We start from the raw sequence: 21,647 nt of genomic DNA on the forward strand, positions 1-21,647 counted from the left end.
ATTAGACCAAGATTTTAGTGATTTTTTGATTTCATTGAGGATTCTCTCAAGATTAACTTGGGCAATTTGGGCGACATCTTGCACTATCCGGATTCCCAGATATCTCATTGAGTTAGTTATATTTAACCGTAGGTCAGGGATGTTCCATGCCATGATGTCGGTTTTGGTTGAGTTTATCTCATAGCCCGAGATACGGCCAAACTCTTCAGCTCTCTTAATCACTACTGGGAGTGCGATCTCCGGGTCTGAGGCAAAGACTAAGATGTCATCTGCATACAGAGCTACTCGCTTTTCCCACTCCCCGAACCTAAAAGATGGAATAGAATCTTCCCGTCTAAGAACTTCCGCAAACGGTTCTATATATAGGTTAAAGAGGAGGGGGGAAAGCGGGCAGCCCTGTCTTGTACCTCTAAAGATCCCGAATGTTTCAGACAGTGTACCATTTATTAGAAGCCGTGCTGTTGGTGATTTATATATAAGCTTTATTGTTCGACAGAATTTCTCCCCTAAGTTGACCTTCCTTAAAACATCATTTAAATAGGACCAGTTTACTCTGTCGAAAGCTTTAGCCGCGTCTAGAGTGAGGGTTGCCAGCGGGATAGAAAATGCTGAGGCGATGTCAATTGCCCCCACTAGGACGTATGTTAGGTCAGAAAGCGGACGCCCTTTAATAAATCCCTTCTGGTCTTGGTGGATTATTTCCCCCACTACTGAACCCAGTCTAGCTGCTAAGATGGAAGCATATATCTTGTAATCATTATTCAATAATGATATAGGGCGGTATGACCCACATAGTGTTGGATCTTTTCCAGGTTTTGGAATCAACACTATAGTGGCCTCGCTCCACGATCGAGGGGGGTCGTTGCCGACCTTCAAGATACCGTTGAAGAGGGCCGTTAGAGTAGGGACAATTGTATCGGCCAAGGCTCTATACAATTCTCCAGGGAGTCAATCAGGGCCTGTAGCTTTACCATGCTTTAGTGCAGAAACGGCCTTTCTAACCTCTGCCTCTGAAATGTCCATCTCTATCGCCTCACTTTGTGCCTGCGAGAAGTGTAGAAGAGATATCTGATCTAGCCATGTATTCCTTGCCTGTTGGTTATCTATGATGTCTTCCCTATATATTTCCGCAAAGAACTGCTTGAAGGCAGTACTAATTCCTATATTTGATGACCTGAGCTCATTTTCCCCCTCAACCATAATCCCTCTTATGTGATTTTTAGCTTGGTCTGCTTTAGTCCTCCAGGCTAAAATCTTACCCGCGGTTTCTCCGAATTCGAAGCTGGATAATTTACTCGCCTCCCATCTCTTTGAGACCCTTTCTTGTAGGATATCTTCTATCTGATTTCTGAGGTCTAACATTTTTTTGATCTTGTGGTAACCCGGTTGAACCCCCAAGCCTTTGTTCGATTGTCTCCAGCTCCTGTTCAAGGTTCTGGATTTTTAATAGATAATTTTTCCTCAAAAAGGAAGCTCTATTGGTGATGCAACCTCTCAGGTATGCCTTAAGAGTTTCCCATACCAAAGCAAGGGAGGTCGAACACAGATTGATATCTAAAAACATCCTGGCTTCGGAATTGAGGTGTATCACTTCCTCCGGGTCCAATAAAATAGTTCGATCAAATGACCAAGAGGGGTGTTTTTTTTTAACTTGAAGTTTTAAAATGAACAACAGAGCTGAATGATCAGATAAGTGGGAGGGTATATACTTAATGTTAGATATGGAGTTTTGGAGACAGTAGCTAAACAGGGCGAAATCTATTCGTGACGTATGTTTGTATTTTAGATTCTTATAAGATACCCCTGGTTTAGTGCCGGCTCTTTCTCTCCATAGATCTGCCAGGCCCAAATCCTCCATAATCCCTTTAAGAGATTGTCTAGATTTTGAAGGGGGTTGACAACTATACCTACTAATGTTAGTGGTTTTGTCTAATTTCGGATTTAGAATAACATTAAAGTCCCCTGTCCATATTATGGGGTCCGAGGTGGTTATTAAATTGTTTCTTATTATTTCCAAGAAAGATGGGTCATCTGTATTAGGGCCATAATATGCAGCTAAATTATAAATCCGCCCATGTATAGAGAGGTTAACTATGAGCCATCTTCCACTGTTGTCTTCCCTAAAGTCAAGAATCCGCACATTTGCTGATTTTTTGCAGATTAAGAGAATACCTCTTATATTTGCGTTGTGGTCGGTGCTTAAAAATACGTCTATCCATTTTTGTTTTTTTAGTATTGAGTCTGCCTCGTTTTTTAGAAGATGTGATTCCTGGATAATGATGATCTGCGCCGGGGAATGGCGCAAATATTGTAAAATGCGTTCTCTTCTCCCTTGTACGCGCAGACCATTCACGTTCCAAGATAGAAAATGTACTGATGTCATTGTTCCTTCCCAGTGTACACTTCCATACCACGCAGTTTAATCTTATTTACTTTGTTACTTTTAGTTATTTTATCTAAGGCAATTGGACTGTTAAAAAGAAGAATCTGTTTTAAAGGACCAAGCTTCTGAGGATATTTTTGAATTTTTATGCTTTTGTGTCCCCCCTCCCCCACCCCTTTGGAGAACCCATCCATACTTACTCCAGCCAGTTGTTGGGCCGGTTTGCGCCAATGTACGCCCTCCTTCCCTCAACACGGATTACACTCCTTGAAAATAACTAGAAAGTAAAAGCTAAAAAAACAGTATTTTATCTTGTGCTTTTATTTTGTGCGGAAGCTTACTTATGGACAACTTCCGCCATCACCCTATTGATTTATTTACATTCCCCAAATAGTGTGTTTATTTTTTTTTCCTGCTTTTTTACCCCCTTTTTTCCCTTTTTTTTTCCACTTCATACTTTCCTTCCTCCCCAGTTCCTCCTGCCTTTTCTGTTTTTTTTTTTCTTAGTTTGCCCTCAAGACTTTTTCCTTTTTTATTTTTTTATTTTTTTATATGCCCCAAACTTCCTGAGGGTTTCCAATAGCTCGCAAGATATATTCTTAGAGACTACGTTATCCAACCTAATGAGTAAGTAAGCCGAGTAGGCGGGAGGATCGTGGTCATTCAAATTTTGCCCTGAGAATGGTTCTGGATGGACTCCAGAAGCTCATCCGCCTCAAATGGTGTTCTGACATTATGCATCTTATTATTGTACATGATGCGCAGAAAGGCCGAGAACCTCATTTGAACTGTTGCGCCAGCCGTTCTGAATTTGTCCATCTTCTGTCCCAGCTCCCACTGCCTGCCAAGCGTAGACTTGGATAAATCAGAGCGAATCTCAAAGGGGAAATCAGAGCATTTTGTAGTTTTAAGTTTAAGAGCAGTGTTGAGTATTTTCTCTTTTAAGGCGCAAGTCAGAAAGTTGACGAGGATTTTCCGAGGTTTAGACCTGCCTGCGTTGAGACGAAACGGATCGCGGTGAATCCTCTGAATGTCTTTCTCCAACACTTCAGCTGTTTCCTCGAGATACAAAGCTTCCTTCAGTAAGTTTACTACGAAGCTCTTAATGTCTCCCCCTTCTTTTCCCTCCGGAATTTTTAGCAGACGCAGGTTATTTCTACGCGAAAAATTTTCTAAAGATTCCATTCTTTCTTTCATCGCGTCCCCCTCCTTCCGTAAGTTGTGAATCTTTAACTCAGCTGCTTCAAGGTTGGCTTTTACAGCTCCCACTGTGCTCTCTAACGCCTCCGTTCTTTCACCCAAACCATCTACTTTCCTCTCTAGAGCTTCACAGGATGACCGAATGTCGTTTTGGTTTGATTTAGAAACCAAAAAGTCATTACGAATTTCTTCTCTCATTGAGGCGATTGAAGCCGCCAGAGCTACCAATGCAGACTCGGTGGTAATGTGTGTCGTGTTACTATCCCCCTCTTCCTCTTCTCTCTCCCCTAAACCTTTTGGGGGGCCTGTTGATGTCAAAGTTTGGGCCTCTCCCTCCTCGCACAAGGTGTTTACCACTACCGACTGTGATGGGACGGACAGTGGTGGGGGGGGGGGGAAATAGGTCTGCCATTTCTGTTATTGGGGTTGCTGAGGTAGAGATACCTGCAGATTTGGTGAGGGCTACAGTAGGCTGATCAATATCCGAATTGTACTGGCGCACCAAAGGGATATCAGTACTCAAACTAGTGCCAGGGTTCTCGTCCGGACTACTGACTGGACTTAAATCTAGGACTTGAGGTAGGACTTTGAAAAAAGAGCGTAAAGAGGGGGTTATTTTCCCAACACTGTTAGTTAAGACCGGGGCCTTAGCCCCCCCTTGGCTGTTTTTACTAGTTTTTTTGGTTCTCTTCCCTTTGGCTTTCGTCTTTGTAGCCATCGTTTTGGGCTTCTGGCTTGTTTTCTCTTTTGATAGGGCCGAGAGACTAAAAGGAATAGGCTCGCTTAAAGCTGAGATGGAGAGCGAGGCAGAAGCAGGAACAGAGGGCTCAATCGCTGCCACTTTATGTGACACTGACACTGTCTCTAGAACAGGGGATTCTGGTAGATGTAGTAATGACTGGCTAACCCTTTTTATCTCTTTTAGGTTTTTAATCATACAATTGAGATTTCTCTCCCCCCCTAATGAGGTTTCCTCGCCCCTCTCGAGACTCGATCTCACCGGACCCACAGAGTGCAAAGCAGGCCCCACCCAAGGCCCCTTGCTGTCACCGATTACCACACCTCCAGCTCCTGCTCGCGTCTGACTTTTACTGATGGGTTCAGTCTGCTTCTGTAGCAGCTGAACCTCCGCACCTCCAGAGCCCGCGCAGCCAAACCTGCCTCTGAGCAGACCTCGCGCCGAGCTGCCCCGGCGAAGCTCCACGGCTGCTCTGCTCCACGGACACTGAGGGCGGAGAGCTGCCGGAGGGCAGGGCGTAACACATCCGAGGTGGAGCTGGTGGGGCAAGGGGAATCAAGCCGGCTGTCTTGACCACACGCCGCTATCTAATCCAGACAGTCCGAAATCCCTGGGGCTTCAATTCACCGACTCACTTCAGCTCGCCGATTCAGGTAGGGACGCATCACAGAAAAAAAACGGATCCTCGAAAGTAGCCGGTCTGCAGTATAGAAGAAGAGAGAAGCGATCCTCCGTGTCATGGGAGCTCAGGCGTCTAGCGCGCGCACCGCACTAGTCTGCGGCCGCCATGTTCTCCTCCGTCAAGAACACATGATCATGCAAATCAGTCTTAACCCTGCGCCCAATGGAAACAGTCCAGCCTGAACTGCCAGGCCAGGTCATCCCTGGACTGGAAACAAGCATCCTAGGACCGGTTTTGGGCTTTCAGCCCTCATCAGCCAGGATAGCTGGACTCCAGTGGCATGGAGAGCACGGGACCCCATGTATGGGCATTCCCGTCCCACTCGGGGTGACAAATGCAAAAAGAACAATTGATGGACAGAATGCAGAACACGGTCATACATTCACCCCAGTAGAGAGATCTGGGCCTAAATCCATCGGTTTTTTGCTCACCATGCCATTACAGTTGGCACCCAGCCATATCCCATGAGGCACAGGGTCAGACTGATTTGCATATGGCCACGTCTGAACTGGGGTGGCGGAGTGAGCTAAAAAACGATGATGGAATAAACCCAGATCAGTTTACTGGAGTTGAGTGCTTGCAATGTTCAACACTACGTCCATCTTCCCCTTTGGTTTTGCTAAGTTCGCCCTAAGTTGGCAGGGTATGCCCAGACGTGTGTCCCTTGCTCACTTTGCCACTGGATTCAAGCTAGCCTGGCTGATGACAGCTGATTAGCCAGAAACCGGCCCCAGGATGCTGGTTTCCGGTACAGGGAAGACATGGCTTGGCAGTTTGAGCAGGACTGTTCCCATGAGGCACAGGGTTAGACCGAGGCTTGGCAGTTCGGACTGGACTGTTCCCATGAGGCACAGGGTCAGACTGATTACCATTTGGCCATGTCTGAACTGGGGTGGCGGAGTGAGCTAAAGAATGATGATGGATTAAACGCAGATCAGTTGACTAGGGGTGAGTGCTTGCAATGTTCAACACTCCGTCCATCATCCCCTTTGGTTTTGTTTTACGACTCTACACTCCCCGAATACCCCTAAATCTAGTATTTAGCGGAGGCCCTGGCAACAGGAAATCCGATCCTGCCAACCTGAAAGAATGAGGACACTGAAGAGCCACAAGAACAGATACCAACACCTGACTTGGCACCAACCTAGCCGGCCTGTCAGCTGTCCCAGACAACTGAGCCAACGACAACTCATCCTGCAGCTGCCTGCTCCACAAAAAGCCTGGGAGGGCCCAGAAACTCCAGTGGAGTAGTGGAGCAGCTCCCCTGCAACCACCTCAAAAGAACTGCGAGGACTTCAGACTGCTGAAACCGGATACTAGAAAGCACCACTGCACCCGTGCCCTGTAACCCGAGTTGAAGGGGCCAACAGTGCCAGCGTGGTCCTCCGCCAATCCAGAGATTAAGCCCACCTTGAACTAGCCTACAGTGAACTCACCAACATCGCCTGCAACCTCTTCGTGCAGACCCTCTCTACTGCGAGAGTCTACAATGACAAAAACCAGATGCCTCAGGACACCTCGGCACCCAGCTGGAGGAGAAGAGGAACAAATATGTCCCCCACATCCCCAAGCAACACAATACCTGAGCATCCGTTGCTTTACAGTATGTTAGGTTACGTTTTGTTGTGTTATGGTATGGAATGGAATGGAATGCTATACAATGCTTTAAGTCATACTAAGGTACTGTATGTTCAGCAGTTCTATCATACGTCACCCTATACATTGTAATATGTTGTGCTATTAGACTTGTCAGCTTAAGGTGGTCTTCGCCCAGGCTTTTTGCAGATCTAATTTTTGTTGATCTTCGAACTCTAGCACTGATTAGCAGGGGTGAAGTGCACAAAGTACATGTACTCACTCCCTAAAACACGGGGAACACCCGACTGGCACATTTAATTTGCTTAAAAGGTACCTAGTAAATTGGTACTACATGTACACAGTCCCTATAAATTATATGCAACTAAAGGGCTCACCGTACTAATTGTGCAACCGGTTTATGTAGCCTTTCAAAAATGTCTCAGCCCTGTGACAGCAGCACATGGGTGCAGTCTTAAACAGATATTTAGACTTGGCAAAATAAAATTTTGGCAGGCCAAACCGTCACTTTTAAAACATAAGCCACCCCTAGGGTAGACACTAAAAAGCCCATAGGACGTGGTGCAGTGCATTCAAAAAGTTGGACAAGTACTTAAATGTTTTTCACTACCAGGACATGTAAAACTTATACATTCATTTTCATTACTGCAAGCCCTAAAGCTACCATAGTATAACATTGGGTTACCTAATTACATTTAATTAAGTGATCAATTTCAATTGAGAGCACGTAGAAATATCGAGTTTGGTGTCTAAATAATTATAACAGGTAAAGTCGGATTTTAAGTAACCATTCTGAAAATGCCTCTTTTAGGAAGACAAACCAGGAAGGGCAATATCTAACAAGTACAACGAAGGGGCAACCTGGTATCCTAATTAATTCAAGCAATTTCTTTATTGCAACAACCACACTATATTCTTTTGGGTGATTGGGTTATTTATTTAACCTTTCTCTTGAATTTTTAAAATCTTTTTTATAGGAGGACTTCACATCCTTCCAGTTAAGCACATATCAAAAAACATTTACATATTTACAAACATTCATATATTTTCACAACATTTACCACAATATGCATTACAAAACATCAGAAACATGGATAGAACACTAGACCAATGTATCATTAATAATCTAATCAACACAAATTAATTCCTTTGTGACTGAAGAATCCAAATGAATTCTCAGAACTGGGAACACAAGATTATTTAGTGTCCATCAGTATGAATTCTGTATTAGCCTTATCGCATTTTATTGTAATTGCTGATGTGTTTCAAGCTCCAGGGATTCACAAGGGGCTCTCATCAGGGCTTCTTAGTTATAACACATTGATGCAATCTACAAAACCAAATACAAATATCACTCCTTCTGCTCCTTCACCTTTATTCCATTTACTTCTGTCTCATAATTATAGCATCACTGCACCTGCTCGTATTAGGCTTTGCTCAACTTGACTGCTGTTTGCATTTAGGGTGAAACCAACTGTTAAGAACCTATTTAAATAAAAGTCTAATTAGACTTCCCATATTTGCTAGATCTACTACGTATCTGTATAATGCTTTATTGCACCTACCTCAACTTATTGAAAGCGGCTTTTAACACGGTCACAGGTTTATAGACCGCCGATGGTTGTGCGTGAACACATCTAAAAACAAGGACGGGAGTATTTAAAAAAACATTCCCATGCTATCTTAATTATTGCTTTGTTTACCAACCCAATATTCACGGTGAGTTTGCATACCTGTCTTCCTCCGCACTTACATTTTAGGCTTCTCTTTGGAAAAGCGATAATCTTTATCGTCCTACCTCCATCTCTCTGATAGAAAAGTAACGCTAGTCTTTAGACCACTGATCGCATTTAAATGCTTTTGTATTACGTCTAACTTTTTAAATCAAAAGAAAGCCAGCGTATCTCAACGGCACTTCGTAATTGTGCCGCTCCAACCCAATCTAAAGCAAATTACTGTTGCCACGTGTATCTGTTTTAAATACAAAATCGGAACGTGCGAAGTCAGTTTAATGCTTCTTACAGCTCTCCTTACTCTCACCCCTCATCTACAAACTATTTTCCCTATCTCACCTTACTATCATTCTACACGGGTCTTTTTTTCTCGACGCGACCGCGTTTGCGGGCAGCAAGAGCACTTCCCAGTAGAACTTCCTGTGTATACAAAAAATTAACTGGAGCTTCTGGGAAATGTAGTATAGAAGATTTTGGTTTCAGTCCGATGGTTCTAAATTTCTTAAATTTCGGCACTGGTCTTTCAACGCAACCGCGTTTGTGCGCAGTAGGGCTACTTCAAAGTTGAGCTTCCTATTTATACAAAAAATTACTGAAACGTTTGAAGGAAATTAACATAGAAAATGTTTTGGTTTTATTTGAATGTTAGATTTCTAGACGCCACCACATTTACAAACAGCAGGGGCAGTTCCAAATTGAGCATCCTGTATATTCAACAAAGATTTAATTTTACTGGGGCTTTTGGGAAATGTAGTCTACAAAGTTTCCCATTTTATTCAATTAATTGTGGGGATCCTACACTCGTGACAACTCAGACAAAAGCACTGAATCTACATCTAACATTCTCTTGGATAGATTAAGTGACACCAAGACTGGCCACTTGAAGTCTCTTTCTGTGTGTGCAGCTTTCATGAAGTGGTCTACCATAGGGGCAGTGATCACTTTTTTTTAATTTTTTTTATTCTACCTGTGCTGCATAATTCTTTGATTAAATTGCTGGTTTGTCTTCCCTATGTAGACTTTTCCACAAGGACAAACTACAGCATAAACAACGTTTTTGGATTTACAGTTCTTAACATAGGGTGTTTCCATTTAAAATTTTGATGCACAAACTCAGTCCACTCTATCGTTAAATCACAAGTGGAGCAGTTTCCACATTTGTGGTGACCCTGACTGACAGATATTTAGAAAGCGCACTATTGCCGAGGCGTCTTGGCGCTAAGATAAGGTACCTGCGAATGCGACTAGATCGATTAGCATTGGGAGTAAAGCCAAGTTTTGATTTGCTTCCTAAAAAGTATTCTGCTTGGTTGAAGTCAGAGTGGTGTCGGGAGTGAGATCCACAATTTTGCAGCTAGGTATGAAAATCGTTTTCCTCCACACCTCACTCGGTTTATTTTCGGACATAACACCAGTCCCGCATTAGAGGATCTGAGACGGCATGATGGATTATAGTGAGGGAACAGAGCTTGTAGGTCAGACGCCCCTCCTCCATAAAAGGCTTTGTGAACTATACACAGAGCCTCAAATTCCACCCATCGTTTGACTGGAAGCCAATGTAGTTGCTTTACCCCGGCAGATGTGGGGTGATGCTTTGGAAGATTAACCACCTTTGAGTATCTCAGTGATTAGTTCTTGTATGCCTCTAGTGGGATCTTCCTTCACTATACGACAGCACTCTTGATTCTCAACTTGACTCTTTCCTTCTTTCATGCACATCTCGCAAGGCCAAATGACCAGGGCTCCCCCTTAATCTGCCCGTTTAATAACTACTGAAGTATCCTTTTCCAAATCACCAATTGCTTTCTGTTGATTCAACGTGATATTCCTTCTCAGATACCCTTTGCTTTTTTCCAACTGGTTCAGTAAAGACATTACCACCTGTTCATACGCAATAATTTCTTTAGGAATACAATGCGTAGGTGGAGTAAATTTAGATTTATTCGCAAACCCTGATTTTCTGCCTTTGCTTTATACTCTTTTCCTGCAAAAAAGGCCTTGAGACGTATTTTACGGCAGAAATTCATAGTTTCCATTTTTAATCCCACTAGAGGCATACAAGAACTAATGACTGAGATACTCAAAGGTGGCATTGAACAAGGATTACTGGGTCGTAAGGAATTTGATTTTTTAATCTAAAAAGTATCCTAGTATCTACTTCCTGCCTAAGATCCACAAGAGACTCATTGAACTGCCAGGATGCCCCATCATCTCTGGTTGTGACTCCTTGTTAGAGCCCATATCAAAGTATGTGGACGTGTTTTTAAAACCATTTCTTACTGAAGTCCAGTCATACTTGAGAGATACTACTGATTTTAATCACAAAAATTGAAGGAGTGGGGTTTCATGATCAAGAAAAGTGGATGGGGACACTTAATTTTACCTCCCTGTATACCCAGATACCGCAGGATGAAACGCTAGAGATCATTGATCTAGAAAAAAAGACCACGACCCCATAGGGTGCCGACTGAGTTTATACTTATTATTTTACATTTGGTGACGCCTTTTATATTCAAACGAAGGGTACCGCCATGGGATGCCCTTTTGCCCCAGAAATAGCTGTCCTGGTCAAGGCACAATACGAGGCCAAATTCATTTTATATGATAATCCCTTTTCAAACAACATTAAGCAATGGCTTTGTTATATTGACGATGTCTGGTGCCTGTGGTCTGGTTCCACTGAGATTTTAGATAACTTTCATTGGATGTCTAGAATTTATCCTCCTGACATAAAATTCAGTCTAACTAAAAGTAAGACTAGTTTGACATTTTTGGACGTAGAGGTTTCACCTAGGGAACATGTACTTATGGTGTCACTACATCAGAAAGAGACAGACAAAAATAAAAAAAAATTTGCACCACAATAGCTCGCATCCCAATGGTTTGAAAGATAACCTTCCATACATCCAGCTACTATGAATTCGTAGGAATTGTTCAATTAAAAGCGACTTTAAATACCATGCTGGAATCTTCTTTGAGCAGATGAAAGAAAGAGGGTATCCTAAAAAAATGCTGAAACACGCTATGAAGCGTGCATGGTATACGCCCCGTGAAGTATTGTTACCCAAGAAAGAGCGATTGGTGTGTGTTTCGACCTTTGTGCCAGACACAAATAAATTCAGACAAATTGTGTTACACAATTGGCACTCATTACAAAACTTGGAATGCCCGCTCCCATGGCTATTATTTGCGATGAAGAAAAGTAGAAGTATTGGCCAGGAGATTGTTAGAGCAGATATTTTTAAGAAAGAACCAAAAAGCAATCTGCACAGTGGCACATGACACCCGTGGAGGGTCACCACAAATGTGGAAAATGCGCCGCTTGTGATTAAACGATAGAGGGGACTGAGTTTGTGCATCAAGATGTTAAATGGAAACACCCTATGTTTACGAACTGTAAATCCAAAAACGTTTATGCTGTAGTTTGTCCTTGCGAAAAAATCTACATAGGGAAGACAAACCAGCAAATTAATCAAAGAATTACGCAGCACAGGTCTAGAATTAAAAAGAAAGTGATCACTGCCCCTATGGTAGACCACTTCATGAAAGCTGCACACACAGAAAGACTTCAAGTGGACAGTTTTGGTGTCACTTAATCTATCCAAGAGAATGTTAGATGTAGACTCAGTGCTTTTGGCAAAAGAAGCATATTTAATACTGAAGTTTAACAGTGTCCTTACAGGGCTTAATGAAATGTCTGAGTTGTCACGAGTGTAGGATCCCCACAATTAATTGAATAAAATGGGAAACTTTGTAGACTACATTTCCCAGAAGCTCCAATAAAAATAAATCTTTGTTTAATATACAGGATGCTCAATTTGGAACTGCCCTTGCTGTTTGTAAATGTGGTTGCGTCTAGAGGGGAGTCTAGAAATCTAACATTCAAATAAAACCAAAACATTTTCTATGTTAATTTCCTTCAAACGTTTCAGTAATTTTTTGTATAAATAGGAAGCTGTTTGTAAATGTGGTGGTGTCTAGAGGAGAGTCTAGACGCAAGTATAAGAAATCTATAACCATTCGAATAAAACCGAAAAATTTTCTATGTTAATTTCCTTCAAACGTTTCAGCAATTTTTTGTATAAATAGCAAGCTCAACTTTGAAGTAGCCCTGCTGCGCACACCGCGGTTTTGTTGAAAGACCAGTGCTGAAACCATCGGACTGAAACCAACATTTTCTATACTACATATCCCAGAAGCTCCAGTTAATTTTTTTTATAAACAGGAAGTTGTACTGGGAAGTGCCCCTACGGCCCGCAAACGCATTGCCGTCGAGAAGAAAAGACCCGTGTAGAATGATAATAAGGTGAGATGGGGAAAATAGTTTGTAGATGAGGGGTGAGAGTAAGGTGAGCTCAGAGAAGCATTAAACAGACTTCGCACGTTCCGATTTTGTATTTAAAACAGATACCAGTGGAAACAGTAATTTGCTGTAGATTGGGTTGGAGTGGCACAATTATGAAGTGCCGATGAAGTACGCTGGCATTCTTTTCTTTTAAATTTAAAAAGTTAAAGACGTAATACAAAAGCATTTGAATGCAATCATTGGTCTAAAGACTAGCATTACTTTTCTATCAGAGAAATGGAGGTAGGACGATAAAGATTATCGCTTTACAAAAGAGAAGCCGAAAATAAGGAAGTGCGGAGGAAGTCAGGTATGCAAACTCTCCATGATTATTGGGTTGGTAAACAAAGCAATAATTAAGATAGCATGGGAATGTTTATTGAAATACTCCAGTCTTCGTTTTTAGATGTGTTCGCGCACAACAATAGGTAGTCTATAAACCAGTGACCGTGTTAAAAGCCGCTTTCTATAAGTTGAGGTAGGTGCAATAAAGCATTATACAAATACGTAGTAGGTCTAGCAAATATGGGAGGTCTAATTAGACTTTTGTTTAAATAGGTTCATGACAGTTGGTTCCACCCTAAATTCAAACAGCAGCCAAGTTGAGCAAAGCCTAATACGAGCATGTACAGTGGTGCTATAATTATGAGACAGAAGCAAATAGAATAAAAGGTGAAGGAGCAGAAAGAGTGATATTTGTATTTTGTTTTGTAGATTGCCCCAATGTGTTACAACTAAGAAGCCCTGATGAGAGCCCCTTGAGAATCCCTGGGGCCTAAAAACGCGTCTGAAATTACAATAATATGCAATAAGGCTGTACAGAATTCATACTGATGGACACTAAATGATATTGTGTTCCCAGTTCTGAGAATTCATTTGGATTCTTCAGTCACAAAGAAATTAATTTGTGTTGATTAGATTATAAATGATACATTGGTCTAGTGTTATATCCATGTTTGTGACAAATGTTTGTAATGTATATTGTGGTAAATGTTGTGAAAATATAAGAATGTTTGTAAATATGTAAATGTTTTTTGATATGTGCTTAACTGGAAGGATGTGAAGACCTTACATTAAAAAAAAAAAAAGATTAAAAAAAAAATTCAAGAGAAAGGTTAAATAAATAACCCAATCACCCAAAAGAATCAACGGATGGACTTTGCATCACAACGCCAAGGCCCACAAGATACTTTCCCTGCCGACCGCTCCATCTCGGTCGACCTGAACATGGGACTAGGACCCGATCTATTGAGCTGCTTCCACCTCCGATTTGCATAGATAGAAAGCTTGGCGCCTATGCTCAGTGGACAGGCAAGAGCGGCCATTCTTCCACAGCTTTGCTTTGTGGTTCACAAATGTTTTAAGTAAGCTCACACTTTTCCCAGAATTCTGAATGACTGTTTACTTCTGTTTTAAATCACTGCCCGAATACCTTTTAACTTACTGTTAGATTACATCTTACTATGTTAATCACCAGCACTTTAGTCCCACACTAGTCAGACTATAAACACTTGAATGAATAAATATACACATTGTCCCTGAGCTCCCCGGTCTGCCGCAGCGTTGCGGATTGTGCGCCGTTTTAGGATGGTTGCAGTCCAGCTGCTTCTATCCTTGATTTGCATAAATAGTGAGCCAGATGCCAATGCACAGCGGATGCGTGCAGCAGGTGAGCCACGAGTCCACGGCAAGATGGCACCAGTACCCCTAGCTGTTCACCCACCCAAAACTATTCACGGGAAGTGCTTTTGGAACTTGGATTCTAAAGTAGGAATAATCCCTGTGAACCTCCTAAAGCTGATTGCTATACTGACTGTTTCAGAAGTGAAAAATGTAACTACTTTTGTGCCAAACAGTGTTTCCCCTACAGAGGTGTGTACTAGACAATCAACCTCAAACCCATTGTCTCGCTCACTATCGTGCCTCCTCTTTAATACGCGTTCCCATCCAAAACAAATATGATTTTGCAGAGTTTGTGGACCATCACTCCCCAGATATTCTCTTGGTCACAAAATCATGGGCAGACTCTAAATCAGACCCTGTCTTAAGAAGGTCATTCCAGAGGTTTACAATATTTGCAAACTGGACCGGCCAGTCAAAAGCAGCAGGGAGCCAACAATAATTTACTCTGACGCCCATCTTTCTTGATTTGGACCATAGTAAATTGCTCACAAGATGGAGTATAAGCAATTAAAGTTTTGGTATGGTTTATGGACGACAGGGGAGCTTGCCCACTATCGGGCAGGACTTTAGGATCATATAGTATTGCCCAGAGTTAGTAAAATCCCCTGGTTCGGTTTCATTAGGGAACTATTGATAAAATTGGGCATGGAGGCTTATTGGGCCAACCCGGAGTAGATGTCCTCACATACAAGGGAGTAAGGACATCTATTGGGAATTCATTACTGTGGAGAACTTGTCTAACCCTATGGGTTCATTTACTTGACAGTTCCTAGATTTTAAACCCTGTCCACTTTTTGAAGATACTACTGATGAGATTGTTCCGCCATTGGCACGGAAATGGTTTCTACAGTTTTGGTATAAGACATTCCCTGCCAAAGAGTTCTACAGCAAATGGCGTGGTCATGTTCTATCCGATGACATACGTCCAGCATGTAAAAGTCGTCCTGAATCACTAGTCCACCTACTATTCTTTTTGCCCGGACTACGATAACTTGAGGTCCAAGTGGAATAATACCCAGGCTCGTTGGTCCTGGCCATTACTTAGAGATGCTCAGAACACTCAGTATAGGTACTAGAAGAGAAGTGGCAATTGGCTATGCTACATTTTAGATGGCCCTGTGGATTAGACGCTCAAAGTGCCCTGCATAATATACCTAGTCTATTGTATCTACTAATCTATGTTTTTATTTTAAACTATATGTATTTTTTTTTATACGGTTTTATGTAGATACAGGATTTCATGTTTTTAAATAGAATGAGGTACTGGTTTGTCTATTGACCTCTTGGTTTCCATGTTCTTAGAAGACAAATGTTGTAATCTAAATCATTTTTAGTGTTTGTAATGTATGGTCCAAGATGCACTATAAGATCTTTGTGATCGACAATAAAGTGATGATGAGGAGGATGATGATGACGACGATTAAAAGGATCTAACCACCAGGTTTTAAATGGGAAAACAATGTTTGGTTGCGCTCAGTCAAGCAAAAACTGCATTTTGACTCGAAATCTTTTTAAGTGTGAAGTTTTGAAAACTGCAAATATTCATATAAATTAGCCGAAGTCCGAATTCCGAAGTACTCACCTGGGAGCAGGAGAGCAGCCAGTGCTGTACCTTGCAGCCCAGTACTAAACCGCAAAAGTAATCCTTACCGGGTTTACTAGTAATCTGCATTTTCTCCATAGGAACCCATTGTCTGCTTTTCTATGAAATTTCTTTTAAGTGCCTACTTTTGAAAACGTGAAATATGCTTTAAAAATCATACGAAGTACTGAAACGCAATTCCCTACCTGTTTTAAGTTCAGACCCCAGTGCTGGCCCTAGAAGCCCAGTACTGGATTACAAAAGTAACGCGATCATACTTTACCTGCAACCTGAATTTTCTCCCATTGAATAACATTGCCAGATTTACATTGAAAAGTTTCTAAGTGTGAACTTTTAAAACAGCTTTACATTCATGAAAATTCACCACAGTAACAAACGTTTTTGCTAATCTGGTTTCAGCTTAGAACCCAGGACTGAATCTAGGACCTAGTCCTGGAACTACTAAAGTAATCTGTACTGTATTCAACTGTACTTTTATGGTAACAATCCACTGAGCCTAATGCTAAAGTGTGTCTAGACTTGAGTTGCCTTGTGCAACTTCTGTACCTATTGTGTTCACAAACTTTATTGCTTCCTTGCAAAGTAATTACATGAGAGTACTCATATCTAGCAAAGTATATTTTTATGCCTGTTGGTTCTAAAAATAAAACGATATCTTTGGATATAAAAACCATTGGCCTGGAGTTCAGTCTTTGAGTGTGTGAAATCCTTTGCTGACTGTGTACAACAAATGCTTTGCACGGTCCTCTGGTACTGCCTTACTGCTCGACCAAGCTACCACTTTTGAGAGTAAGGTCAGTCCTGACTTAGACCTCTGTTATACCATTGGGGTTTGTGGACTCTATACACACTGCACTTCATTAATGTCCAGTATATATAGAGTCACTTTCTCACATTAGCTGTTTCTCCTCGCCTTCTCCCTCGAAGTAATACAGGGCCTCTTCCTCCGGTTCTTCGACCGGTTCAGGCGTTTTCAGGGTCTTCGAAGCCCCTTTCGACACCGGCCGCGGGCTTTGGCGGGATGGTGTACTGACCAATCTGGTCGAAGTCCTTCTTCTGCTGCAGGATGCTGGTCATTTTGGCCTCGAGCCTCCTCTTCTTCCTCTCCATCTCGGCAGCCTGTTCGGAGTCGAGAGTTTGAGCGCTTCGCTTGGAGGTCGTCAAAGTAGTTGTTGAGCCTTCTTTTCTCGGCGTCTAGGAGTCCTTTTAGGGGGTTTCTTAGACAACCTTGATTTTTCATGTGTCTTCGCCACCTGGGAGTCCTTTTTGAAGGATCCGCGGGGCTGTTTGTCCCGATGTGCTGTTGCTTTCGTAGAGTGCTTCGACGGCAATGCTCCCTTCGAGGGCTTTGTCTCACTCTTTCTAGTGTTGATCGATTGTTTGGGGGTCGTCAACTCTTACCTCCTTCGACGTTTTCTTTTGGAATTAGAAAACAGTCCAGTTTTCCTGCCCGTCGGCGAGGTTGTCCTCCTCCCCACTGGAGAGGCCAAAGTCTCGGAGCGATGGAGGTGGCCCCTGCCCAGTGTTGTTCGCCCTGGTCTGCCTCTCTCTTACTCAGAGTGCATTGGGTGTGAACACAGAGCACGCGTTGCAGTCCTTGCTGTTGTGGTCAAGCGGCAGGCAGAGGTTGCAGGCTGGATGCTGGTCCTTCTGGGCGTATTTGTGGTGGCAATTGGTGCAAAACTTGAAGGGAGTTTCGTCCATTCCTGCGCTCAGGGAACCCCCAGTGTGCGCATTCTCGGGTGAAACGTCGAGTTATCATGAGAAATTCTTCTCCCTTGTAGTCCCAGTTACCTGGCTTGTAGTCGGGTGTCAAGAAAACCTTTGATTGCATCGATTTTCCCAGTTTCCGTAGATTCCTTTTCCAAAAAACTCTGGAACTCTTCCGTAATGATCCAGACCCAATGGCAGAAAAAAAAAAGAATCTGAAGATGGCGACCAAAGGTAGGAGGTACCAAATGGTATGTCGACGCCCACCAGGGCCATGAAAAAAAAAAAAAAAAAAAAACCAATTCCGGACCCATCCACTAGATGGCGGAATAATGCACAGCATAGTGAATTAAGAAAGATTCTCGGTGCAAAAATACAAAAACAAGCATTTACAATGCAACGGTTTCGCCTTTGGAAAAGTTAGAGCTATTGGCATTGCAAATGACAAAATTTGTATTTATGTGTTGGTTTTGAAAACAGATAAATAAATGGCATTGTCATTTACATTGCCAATAGCTTAATCTCTCGCAAATGTGAGACCTATTGTACCCTACGGATGAGCTCAGCAGACAGCAATTACTACCACACACACCCAGAGCCACACACACACACCCAGAGCCAGCCACACACACCCAGATCCAGCCACACCCAGCTCTACTTAGCTACCTTAGCTCTACTCAGTAGGATATGTCCTTTAGATGTTTTATAAGTATTATTTTAAATACACCATATGCCAATCCAATTTGCCATATCTCCTGCATATCTATCAATGTTAGTATGCAAGTATGAATGTAAACCAAGGGGTTATGGTAAAGCCCTTAAGCTGAGCATTTAATGTGGCTCTTTGAATTTCTGGTTTGGTGCCAACATTTAATGTGGCTCTTTGAATTTCTGGTTTGGTGCCAAATCGAGACAAAGCAAGCTTAATTCCCAGGTGTACTTGGTTAGACTGTTCTTATGAGGGGGAGTTAGGTAACCTGAATAATCAAATGCCGGAGACCGAGCAGTGTCTAGGTAGGGCAAACAGCGTGCGGGCTGCAGCATTCAGGGTGCTCTGCAGCCTTTTAGTCACTGACTTGTTGGAGCCAAGGAACAGACCATTGCAATAGTCCAGCCTGGCTCAAACAGTGGCTTGGACAATCAGCTGGCAAGTGTGGGGTAAAAAAATAATATGGGTTGGAGGCTGCCCAGCAAGCTAAAACAGGTACCTGTGACAGACTTGGCATGATCTTCAAAGGAAAGGGTCCTATAGACCCAAATGCCTATATTATTTACGACGGTTTTCGGCATGGGGCAGCGCCAAGCTCAGTGGCCACTAATTGCTGCCCAAAGCAGAGAGTCTCTGCCAGTAGGAGGATATCAGATTTAGTGGAGTTCAGTTGGAGGCAGTCAGCCTCCACCCCGCCTGAAATTTAGCGGCATCTTGGCCAAGAACTCTGGTAAAGAAAAGTATCAGCTGCGTGTCATCCGCATATGACACCAGGGAGATGTTACATGCTTTGGCCAGCAAAGCCAGCAGCCCAATGTAAACATTGAACAGGGTAGGGCTCAATGCTGAACCCTGGGGAACAACACAGCAGAGGGTGTGAATATGGGAATGGAAAGAGGGGATGAGGACTTGAAAGGACCGGTTGGTCAGAAAGTATGTGAACCAGGCGAGGGCTCTGTCTTTGTTCACAGTGGGGGGTATTTTAATTTTCTGATAACTCCCTTACACCAACTGGTTGACCAAGTTGGAAGAGCATCCAAAATGTACTCAAGGAGGTGGTGCAAGACAGAGTGGACACAATATTTCTCTGCGTCCAGGGGCAGCCACTGGTTACCGGGCTGTACGGCGGTAGGTGGTGTCTTGAGAAAGTTCCAGTCATCAATTCGCCCCATTTCAGGCTTCCTTTGAACTTTTGGCAGACTGAAACCTATGGGCAGGCAGTAAATAGTAAACTAATGCAGCAATATCCGTCTGGAAAGTGGCCCTAGACATGGCACATCACAGGCCCAAAGATGGACCACCCGCTACGACCAGGGGCACCTTCTCCACAGGACAAGATTGTTAAACTTTGTGTGATCTCCTCGGAGATGGAACAGGCACTTTAAAGGGCTTCACTGCTGGCACGGTCAGTCATGAGACTTCAAAACAACACCATCTGCCAGCAGGATATGGGCAGCTGCCTGCCAAGGACCCAGGAGAAGGGCAGGGGTCGAGTGCCTGCACCTCTTGTTAGAAGGGGGGAGTATCGGCACTTCTCAGCAGTAGTGAGATACTTTAGTGGAAAGGACAGGTGTATCACTTCTCAGTAGCAAACAAGAACTCTGGGTGGTGACTTTCTGCACTTTGTATCCATTTTAAGCGCAGATTCAGAGAAATACATAAATAAACATAAGGCAGCTTCTGCCCCAGTATCTGCCAACAACAACAAACAGCCAGTGCTCAGAAAATGCTTTTTGAAAGAAAAGAAGAAAAAACACATACCATAACATTTGTCTCTGCAACAACAACCGGCGCTCTTAAATAGCACTTAGGTATATAATTACCATGTAACTCGAGATCATCATGGACACCACTGCCCAATCCCAACCTGGGAGTTGTAGTCCTGGATAACCCCACTCTGCAAACAAATCTACTCTAGGTCACAAGGGTTTGAAAAAGGGGGAAAATTGGTTTCAAAATGATGTCCCTACTGAAGTCATCTGGTTTCGACACGACCTTTTGTGCAATATCAAATAATGTTTATCGATCTAGAAGGTTCAGTCCGTTAGAGACATTATTTCAGCCCGGTTCGTTCCTCTAGCAACACAAAATGCACTGTGAGGGTTGTATTCTGCGTTAACTTTAAGTGACACCAACTAGAATAGCGCACACGCAGTGGGTCTAACTCAGGGTGACATCCGCCGGAGGCAACGTCGCATGGCATTCTGGGACTTGTAGTTCCGCAAAGTGCAGGCTACGTAAGAGCAGCATTAGAAGGTGAGATCTTACCTTGGGTCTTCGGCTGTGTTGAGGGGGTCTTGTACCTCCGAAGGCGGCTGCAGGACTGGGCCGGGGGTGAGACAGGAGCTCGCTGTCCAAGACTACACAGAGGATCGGATAGCAGGCTCTGTACCAACAGATCCTCAAGCTGCCTGTTATTACCGCATCCGAAGGCCCAGCCCCCTGCCCACGCCCTCGGCTGCCATTGGACGGGAGAGGCCCAGCTCGGGAACTCCACGCCCCCGTCCGACAGGCAAGTAAAAGTGATGTTTGTGGTATGATGTAATAGGAAAAGTGTGTTTTTTGCCTCAGTTTTGTGCCGCCACCGCAGCCTTCCTGTTGCTCAGATCTTGGCGAGCTCTGTGGGCGGGATGAGGAGAGTAGGGTCGCCCCCCCCCCCCCCCAACACACACACACATACACCCTCAGGCGGATTTCAAAGAGTTTCGTCCAAAAAGTATATGTGGGAAGTATATGTGGGACAGAGGCTTCGGTTGAAATATCTTCATATCGTTCTTTTACAGCCTTTCAATTATTTCACCGTGTTTGTGTTACCTTTTGCCACTACTCCTGTCTATTGTGCAACTCCAGCATGGCCCACTTGTCTCGTACATCATAATTAAGGCTGGTACGAGAGGCGAGGCTTAATTATCCATTTTCCATTATTCTCGAGGCTCTAGCCGCGGACCTCGGCGAGAGGGAGGGTGGGGGGGCGGGACTTAAAAAAAGAGACAGAAAGCCCCCGAATCGCGTCCTGACAGGGAAAAGTGTGATTGACAACCATCTCTTCCAATGGCTAGCCTCCATTTATGGAGCTAGCCAATGGAAGAGAAGGCGGGACAAAGCCCCACACTGTAGGATTATAAGATTTCGCCCTGCGCGAGCACTGCTGCGCAGTGCTACGGCCAGGGCGAAACCTAAAAACCAAAAACAAACGTACAGGGGGTTTGAGGCTGTGGTTCACTAGTACTTTATAATGTTATTGCTTTTTTGTTTGTTTATGGT

At 43.4% G+C, this 21,647-nt stretch overlaps 1 protein-coding gene across 4 annotated transcripts in view; it reads right to left on the reverse strand.

Annotated features, from left to right (window-relative positions):
- Positions 1–21,647, reverse strand: part of CNOT6 (CCR4-NOT transcription complex subunit 6) — a 350,905-nt gene that overhangs the window by 234,500 nt on the left and 94,758 nt on the right. The window lies entirely within an intron of this gene.

This window comes from Lissotriton helveticus, chromosome 7, assembly GCF_964261635.1.
Source record: "Lissotriton helveticus chromosome 7, aLisHel1.1, whole genome shotgun sequence".
Classification (NCBI taxonomy): Eukaryota; Metazoa; Chordata; class Amphibia; order Caudata; family Salamandridae; genus Lissotriton; species Lissotriton helveticus.